A 9785-nucleotide genomic window follows, 5' to 3' on the forward strand; every position below is an offset into this window, starting at 1 on the left:
CGAGGACTTGCTGCAGGCTGAAAGGCTTGAGCATGTAGATATTAGGAAAGAAGAGGTGCTGGAACTTTTGGAAAGCATCAAGTTGGACAGGTCGCTGGGACCAGATGGGATGTACCCCAGGCTGCTGTGGGAGGCAAGGGAGGAGATTGCGGAGCCTCTCACGATGATCTTTGCATCATCGATGGAGACGGGAGAGGTTCCAGAAGATTGGAGGGTTGCGGATGTTGTTCCCTTATTCAAGAAAGAGAGTAGAGATAACCCAGGATATTATAGACCGGTGAGTCTTACCTCAGTGGTTGGTAAGCTGATGGATAAGATCCTGAGAGGCAGGATTTATGAACATTTGGAGAGGTATAATATGATTAGGAATAGTCAGCATGGCTTTGTCAAGGGCAGGTCCTACCTTACGAGCCTGATTGAATTTTTTGAAGATGTGACTAAACACATTGATGAAGGGAGAGCAGTAGATGTAGCGTACATGGATTTCAGCAAGGCATTTGATAAGGTGCCCCATGCAAGGCTTATTGAGAAAGTAAGGAGGCATGGGATCCAAGGGGACATTGCAATGTGGATCAAGAACTGGCTGGCCCACAGGAGGCATAAAGTGGTTGTTGAAGGGTCGTATTCTGCATGGAGTTCGGTGACCAGTGGTGTACCTCAGGGATCTATTCTGGGATCGTTACATTTTGTGATTTTTATAAACGACCTGGATGAGGAAGTGGAGGGATGGGTTAGTAAGTTTGCGGATGACACAAAGGTTGGATGTGTTGTGGATAGTATAGAGGGCTGTCAGAGGTTACAGCAGGACATAGATAGGATGCAAAGTTGGGCTGAGAGGTGGCAGATGCAGTTCAACCCAGATAAATGTGAAGTGGTTCATTTTGGTAGATCAAATATGATGGCAGAATACAGTATTAATGATAGGACTCTTGGCAGTGTGGAAGATCAAAGGGATCTTGGCATCCGAGTCCATAGGATGCTCAAAGCAGCTGCGCAGGTTGACTCTGTGGTTAAGAAGGCAAATGGTGTATTGTCCTTCATCAATCAGGGAATTGAATTTAGGAGCCAGGAGGTATTGTTACAGCTATATAGGACCCTGGTCAGATCCTACCTGGAGTACTGTGCTCAGTTCTGGTCGCCTCACTACAGGAAGGATGTGGAAGCCATATAAAGGGTGCAGAGGAGATTTACAAGGATGCTGCCTAGAATGCAGAGCGCACCTTATGAAAGCAGGTTGAGGGAACTCGGCCTTTTCTCCCTGGAGCGACGGAGGATGAGGGGGGACCTGATAGAGGTATATAAGATGATGAGAGGCATTGATCGGGTGGATAATCAGAGGCTTTTCCCTAGGGCTGAAATGGTGGCCACAAGAGGACATACGTTTAAGGTGCTGGGAAGTAGGTATAGAGGAGATGTTAGGGGTAAGTTTTTTTTACTCAGAGAGTGGTGAGTGTGTGGAATGGGCTGCCGGCAGGCAACAGTGGTGGAGGCGGAAAAGATAGGGTCTTTTAAGAGACTGTTGGATAGGTACATGGAGATGAGAAAAATATAGAGCTATGGGTAAGCCTAGTAGTTTCTAGGGTAGGGACACGTTCAGCACAGCTTTGTGGGCTGAAGGGCCTGAATTGTGCTGTAGGTTTTTCTATGTTTCTATGTTAATTCCCAGGTGAGTTTGTTAGCCATAATTTATTGGAATCTATTTGAAACAACTAATCATGAATACATTTTACAGATGTTTAACGTAAGGGTATTTAAAATTTGTCTATAGAAAATTTCCAGTTGAGCATTCATTAGAAACTATTTCATCCTGAGAGAAGTTAGAATGTAGAACTCAGTCACACAGGCAAATGCTTTTAAGAGGAAGCGAAAGAAAAAAAGTAAATAAGATGACAAGGAAATGACTTGAGCCAGGTTGCTATCATTTAGCTCCAAGCAACAATTACAGAATAGCATTGCCACCTGCAGTTGTGGTAGTAGGAACCTTTCGCAGTCACATAGAAAACTTGCCATAAAGCACCATCAGCAGTGTGATAAAACCTCTCTTGTTATTCAATTTTCACTTCTGCTAACAAATTACAGTGAAATTAGACTAACAAATAGAGTAATTGATATGTACAACTTCTGCTGTTACTGCTCAAAAGCATTCCACAGCTGGAAAGCCTTACTTTTTAACATATTCAGGGACTTCACATTAGAAACTAATTTATAGTCAGTTCAATGTGGTATCAGCATCAGACTTGTAACAAGCACATCATGTTTGCTAGTGATTTATTGAAAAAGTCAGAAGCAGAGTTCTTAATATAGAAAATGAGCATTTGGTGTTTCTGGTCATGTTTACTTTTTTTTAAACCTAAAATAGGTGACACAGAAAAATATTGTTTTCCTGTGTTTATTATTAAAGATGACTATATCCTCATTTCTCTAAAATAAAACGTCTCTTGTTAATCTGACCTGAATAAAAAAAAGTACAAATCCTTAGCTCTGTACAGTTGGTGCATCAGATAAGTTGATGTTAAGAAGTATGTTTACTTTTTTCAAGAATATTTTCCCAAAAATTCTAAATTCTCAAAATAGTTGACTGAATTCATCTTATGAATAGGCTGTATGCTTTAACAAAACTAGGAAAAGTGATAGAAAAGCTTTTCTACGGACTATGTGGCTATTTCTTCAAGTAAACTTCTTACTTGAAGAGTTAAATGAGTGTCACTTAACTCTTCAAGTATGCAGCCAGCAGCCTCATACTCAATACTAGCCTGACTTTCCACTAGTTATTGGTTCTGAAGGATCTGATGGCATCAAGCCATTGTATTGATTGGTGAATGGAGCTCCCGATTTGCAAGTCTGAAACTCCTGATGATGGAGTACCTTTACATCCAAGGGGCAGAATGGTGAGATACAATTGCAATGTCAACATCTGAATAAGTACCTTCAGCTTTTGATATTATGTTTGTCAGAATGATAGCCTTTTTAAATAAGCCATTTGTAGAGTTTGATAACATGTGTTTAATGACTATTTAAGCACCTTAATTGAAACAATATGTTGCAACTATCTATCTGTTCAGTGACTGATGCTCCATAAGAAGACACCACACAAAAATTCACAGTTTTTCACAGAGGGAATTCAATGGTAAAAAAATTAAAGAAAACTTCCTTGCAAACCTAATATCTAACAGTTTTAGGATAAGGTAAACAATACTGTAAGATATACTGTCCCTTTCAATTGGTCTAGGGGGAACGTGCAGCATTAATTTCAATGCTCTGTCCTTCCTCAAAAGACAAATCAGTAGTATTCAGTGATAATTTTGCCAATAAAATGGTTTGTGGTAGTGATTATAAGGTTAACCTTCTATCATAATCAAGCTAACTAGTTAAAATCATATACTTCATCAATTATTAAGAAATAAAAGCTGCAGGCCCCATCTATAAAATAATCTCCATGTTCCATGCCATCAAGCAAAACAAAGTAAGGGCAAAAAGAATAAACTTTGACATATTCACAACAGCAGAATCTGTTCATTTCAAGAAGAATTAAAAATTGCTTGCCCTGGACCTTTTGGTTAAATCCCACAATGTATTAAAAATATTAGGTGTACTTGCAAGTTTCTCCATCTATCTACTAGTGTATGTCTGCGTACATGCGTCCTCCCCACTAGCAAGAAAATTGTTATTGACAACTTTTAATTGGTAAGCTATTCAAAATTCTTATTTCTATTTAGTTTTAAATAACAAGGATTTCACCATACAAAACATGTAAATAAGCATGTTATTCTGGTCACTGATCATACCTGCCACCTCAGTGAGGGCAGATGGGATTTGGAATTATTTAGAAACAGGTTTAAGGTTCCCAACTCAGAAATCATTATTAATTACCATCTTAATTTGTTGAGATAAAACACCATCCAAGTTCTGCAACAGCTGTTAGTAAAAAAAAATTAAGATATTCAGAGGTGTAAGATTGGAACGTAGACACAAAAAAATTCATGTGATGTTTTCATGAGTGTGACATGCATATGCTCTTGATCAAAGCGTGTGCATAAACTTCTAATAAATTTTCATTTAATAGAATTCACCCTTCATAGTTTCATTGGCTTTATTATTTGATTACAGTGTACTGCTTTATCATAATCGTATTAGTACAAGTGGAACTCACTCAATACTCATTCCACTATATTCTCTTGACTTACTGTCTGCAAAAGTAAACACAACTCTGGGCTTTTTAATTTCCCTGCATATAATGAAACATATTGTGTCCAAACACTGTCAAAACACAGACTGGTGATGGTACCCTCCAGGACTCTGTTTAGATTAGAACTGTAATGGAATCCCATTACATGCAACAGGAGTTTGGGGCTAGTGGAACAGTTGTTTAACACCAGCTCCATCACAGAATGGCTATTGGTCAAAATGTACTTATGAACATAGATTTGTGTGCCATCAGCAATATGGAAGAAGTAGCTTAATTTTGTTTATTCATTATTACCGCAAGATCACCTTGCTGGTAAGTAGAGGTTTACCCCAAAGTTTGTGTTGGCAATTATTAGCACATTCTGTGATTCATTGCATTTAAAAGTTCAAACTTGGACACAGATTTTCAACACACCTATCAGTTAAAACCTGTGCAATCCAAATATCTGAGTTTCCTTGGAGACTCCATGTGCAGTTTAGTTATGATCAAATGTACAATCACCTCCCTCTCCCCATGGAGCTTGAAATATTTAGATGCTGGCACTTTATAGAACCAAAAATTGGCAGGTAAAATCCATCTTACATTTTTCACCATGGCCTCTTACTGAAGTCCTAATCTTGAATTAACCGACAAAAAAAAATGCAGATTTTGTTTAAGGAAAATGTCTAATTTTTCCTGCGAAAAAATAAAACAATCAGAGTTCCGCTGCATGGAATGACATCACATGTAATGTCATACTCGTACCACAAACTTGGATAAATCCTACCATGGTTTGACGACCACATTAAGCTATAGGTAGTCCACGTAAAGCAAAAACAATGATACTAATGCTACTTTGTGAACTGGTGTCCTGCTTCGAAAGGGTTAAAAGGGATACGAGGAACCTAAACGGTTAAAAATTATTCCCATCTAACCTTTTCTCTCTATCTCGTATCTACACAACTCGTAAATACGGTGCATGAATATGTAATAAAACGAGGTCACATCTGGTTCTGCGTCCACTGCACGTTTAAACGCTGCATGGATCTGACCACAGCAGAGATATATGCCATTAGCAGGTCTGTTCAGAAACTCATCCATTCACATCACGCACAAATTAAGCTACTCGCTTCGAAGCACTACTTCATACTAGAACTTAAACCAATAGTGCTCCAAATTGTCTTCTCTTTCAGATGACTTGGCCTCATACAAGTTTCAGTAAAGCCAACGATTTGTGAGTGAAGTTTCAGCCGATGTGTAAAAGCTTTTATTTAAATCTGGTCGATCTTGATTATTTGCTGGAGACATTTTAGTTTAGTTTGTTCCTAAAGACAGAATAAACTGGGTCATTCATCTTTTTTTTAAGTGAATTAAAGTTGGATTCTTTGATTTGTTTTATAGCAATATTTCAAGAACAGTGGCAACACCTACTGCCTGTCCCTGACGATATGTAAACACAAAGCAGCATGGATTACTACTAGCAATATAGTAGCTTCTAAAATGTACTCACCAAGAAATAAGCAAAAGAGATCCAAGCAGATTAACATGACTTTTTTGTGGTCCTTATTATTCAAAGTTGAAGTCCCACCATTTCTGTTGTCGGCAGGCATAGCTTTGTCGTATTTGTAGCTCTGCATGTGTGGAATTGTTGTAAAATCCGTAGCAGAAATGTTAAAGTAACTTCTCTCTTTTAGTCTCTCGCCTGCGTTATTCCTATCGGACGTTCCGCTTTTTCCTTAAGTTCGTATTTTTGTTTCAACACAAAAAGTTCGTCCCGAAAGGGAAGCTTGTTGGTTATGGAACTCGTAAACTATGAAACTTTTGGAAGTAACAAATTTATGATTCTCTTTTGAATCTGCGGAATGAATGAATGGAGAGGTTTCACTTTGAAAAGAAAACAATCCCTTTGCGAACACAATGCAGCCCGGCACTGGTGTGATGAATGCGGACCCTTTCTTTAGTGTGTTTGCAAAAGCTTTGGGCTCCTGTTTTATTCCTGAACTGCTCTTCAACGTAACCCACTTGGATCAGTTGCCACTCAGTCTCAACCCCCTTCCTGATGATTACAATTTCCTACAATCTACCCTCATTCAGGCTTGGAGCGCCCCTTCTGCTGACAGAGAGGACTGACTTAGAACTATTAGAATATTTTTTAAGAATACATGCATATGCAGGAAACGTCTTTATAAATATAAATCTCAACAAGATTTAAAAGTTTCGATTTTTTTCAATGAGAATTATGTGATTAAATTACAGAAATATTAAAAGAATACAGGACATAGGGCAGGGAAGTTTAGAACTAGAGTGTACAGGTTTAGGGTGAGATGGAAGAGATCTGAGGGGTAAGTTTCTCACATTGAGGGTTTGAATATCTGGTACGAGCTGAGAGGCGGTGGTGGAGGCAGACGCAATTACAATGTTTAAAAGACATTTGGATAGGTACTTGGATAGGAAATGCATAGAGTGATACAAGCTTGATATGGGCAAAGGGATTAGTGTAGATAGGATACACATAAAATTCTGCAGATGCTGGAATCCGGAGCAATACACAAAAAGTGCTGGAGGAATTCTGCAGGTCAGGTAGCATCCATGGAGGGAAATAAGCAGTCGACGTTTTGGGCCGAGACCCTTCATCAGGACTGGAAAGGAAGAGGGCAGAAGCCAGAATAAGAAGGTGGGGGGAGGGGGAGGAGCATACGCAGGCGGGAATGGGTGAGTTCAGGTGATAGGCAAGTCCAGGTGAGAGGGGGAAGGTAGGTGGGTGGGGTAGGGGGAGAAGATGTAATAGCTGATAGGTAGAAGAGGCAAAGGGCTGAAGAAGAAGGAATCCGGTAAGAGAGGGCAGTGGACCATGGAATAAAGGATGGGCAAGGGGAGGAGAGGAGATGGGCAGGTCATCAAGGCGGGGGAAGGGAGCCATAGGAATAAGGGAAGACAAAGGAGTGGGGAGAAAGAAAAAGAAGGGGTGGAGTTACTGGAAGTCAGAGAGATTGATGTTGAGGCCATCAGGTTGGAGACTCCCAAGGCAGAATATGAGGTGTTGTTCCTTCAACCTGTGTCTAGCCTCAACGTGGCAGTAGAGGAGGCCATGGATAGACATGTCAGTATGGGAGTGGGGTGTGGAATTGAAGTGGGTGGCCACCGGGAGGTCCTGGCTGTTGCGGCAGACGGAGCGAAGGTGCTCGATGAAGCAGTCACCCAACTGCGTAGGGTCTCACCGATGTACAGGAGGCCACACCGGGAGCACCAGATTCAATAAATGACACCCTCGGACTCACAGGTGAAGCTCTGCCTCACCTCTAAGGATTGTCTGGCTTCACTATCAGCATGGATGAGGCAAGAACATGTTGGCATAGTGAAAAAGGTGCAGCTTTGCATCATTTGTCCAAGATTCAGTCTTTATGTAAGCATGTTTTATCAATCACTTACACCACTTTGCCCACCAAATCTTTTGCTGATTACTTACTTAGCTCTGTCTCACATATTAAACTCACACAAGGTACATTAGATACAGAAGCACAAGTTGGTCATCTGGTCCCTCAACCCTGCTTTGCTAGTCAATATCATGGCTTATCTCGTCTCTCAGGAACACTTTCCTAACTAATACCCAAATCGCCTGTTCCCATAATGTCCCAAAGTCTATTGATCTGTATCCAAGAATCACATTCCTCTGTGGTAAAAATTTCCAAACATTCACAAGCCTCTAAATTAAAAAAATTCCTCCTCATCTTCACTCCTAAATGGCTGGCCCCTTATCCTGAGCAGACAGGCCCTAGTTCAAAATTCTACAGCCAGATTAAAGAGCCTCTCTGCAGGAGCCCTTCCAAAATTCTAGATGAGACTGCCTCTCAGTCTTCTAAATTCTAGCAGGTATGGGCCATTCTTACTCAAGCTGTCCCTACAGGACAATGCTCTCATTCAAGAATCAATCTATGCTGCATCGCCTCCAAGGCAAATGCATCCATCTTTGTGTGTCCCAGGTGAGGTCCCACTAAAACCATGACTAATTTCAGCACTCTAACACTCTTGCAGTGAAGGCTAACATTTGCCATCTTAATAGGTTGCCATTTCTGCATGTTAACTTCCTGATTTCATCAGTACACTAAATAACTCTGCACATTCACATTTATTAGCTTTCCCTACTTAAAATATATTGCTTTTCTGTTCTTCCTGCTAAAGCCTCACATTTTCCCACATAATTTCCATTTGTCTTCTTGCTTGCTGACTTAAATTGCATTCACGCCAAGTTTACGTACAGATGCATATGCAAACATACAAATTAGGAGCAGGAGTACAGCACTCATCCCTCTAAGCTTGCTCCATCATTCAGTGCAAAGACCTGCAGTACATAGACAGGAGGTTCAAGAAGATAGTTTATTGCCATTTTCTCAAGGGCATTTTGGGAGGGGTAATAAATGCTACCATTCCAGAAATGTTCACATCCTGCAAATGAATAATAAAAGTATTTTGATGTCGCTGCCTTCAGGGCACATTGATGCCACATACAATTAAATTCAGTTTTCATGAAAGGGCTGTCAAGAAAATAAAGTAAGGAAATTTATTGGGATCTTAGATAAAACTCCTCCAGATCATTAAAGCATATCACTGTTGTGCAAGTAAACCACAGAATTTACACATGATCTTTTAGCTCTATTATCTAATCTTTGTTGTCACCTCAAGATTCAAATTTTCCGTCTTTACCAACCGCAACACATACAGATTGTCAGGCACTATGTCTTCATTTATACCAAGTCCCCATTTCCTGTCAACTCTGTACTTTACTTCCCTCTATCTCAACACATGAGTTTTTGACTTCACTTTGATTCCCTCCAGGGATACACCTAACGCCATGAGAGTGACCTCTTGCAGAGATATATCAGCACATGTAAACTGAAATGGATTACTCCACACTCATCGCCTCACTTCACAGGCCTTCACATAGCCCTTAAACCCTGGAATTATCTGTGCAAACTCTTTCTCTAAACTTTTCCAGAAATTTTTTGTTAAACTATTCTTTCATTCACCATAACAGTTTTATTTCCACTTCTTTCTGAACAGCCTTGGCACAGCAGCAGTGCTTCTTACTCTAAGAAACTTGTGGGCTCAATTCTCACACCAGAGATGAATGCATAGTCCAGATTGACACTTCAGTATTACCAAGGGACTGCTACACAATCAGAGGTGTCGATTCTCAGCTGAAATATTAAACCAAAGTCTTGTCTGGCCTCTCAGGTAGTTGCTAAAGATTCTATTATATTAAGTGATAACTGTGGGAGTTCTATCTGTTACCCTGACAATATTCATTACTCACCCAATATCACTGTTATTATTCTGTTGCTATAAGTAGGATCTTGCTGTGTGTATATTGGCGGCTGCAGTTCTTTAATTTAGAACTGAGTCTGCACTTTAGTAAGTACTGAGTTGGGTGTAAAGCACGTCTTCTTGAAGAAGAATCTTGGATCTGACAAAGTTGATACATAAATGATACCTTGTTCTCTTTCTCTCTTGTTTAGTATCTATCTTTGCCTCCATTTTCCAGGGTAACTTGCTTTGTATTTATGTAAAACAAATAAAACTGTAGGAATCTGAAACAACAATAGAAATGCTGGAAGAACTCAGC

General features: G+C 39.9%; 1 pseudogene; it reads right to left on the minus strand.

Annotated features, from left to right (window-relative positions):
* Positions 1–6177, minus strand: part of LOC127568319 (phospholipid phosphatase 3-like) — a 123481-nt pseudogene extending 117304 nt beyond the window's left edge.
* Between the last annotated feature and the right edge of the window lie 3608 nt (positions 6178–9785).

Source organism: Pristis pectinata, chromosome 3 (assembly GCF_009764475.1).
Source record: "Pristis pectinata isolate sPriPec2 chromosome 3, sPriPec2.1.pri, whole genome shotgun sequence".
Lineage (NCBI taxonomy): Eukaryota > Metazoa > Chordata > Chondrichthyes > Rhinopristiformes > Pristidae > Pristis > Pristis pectinata.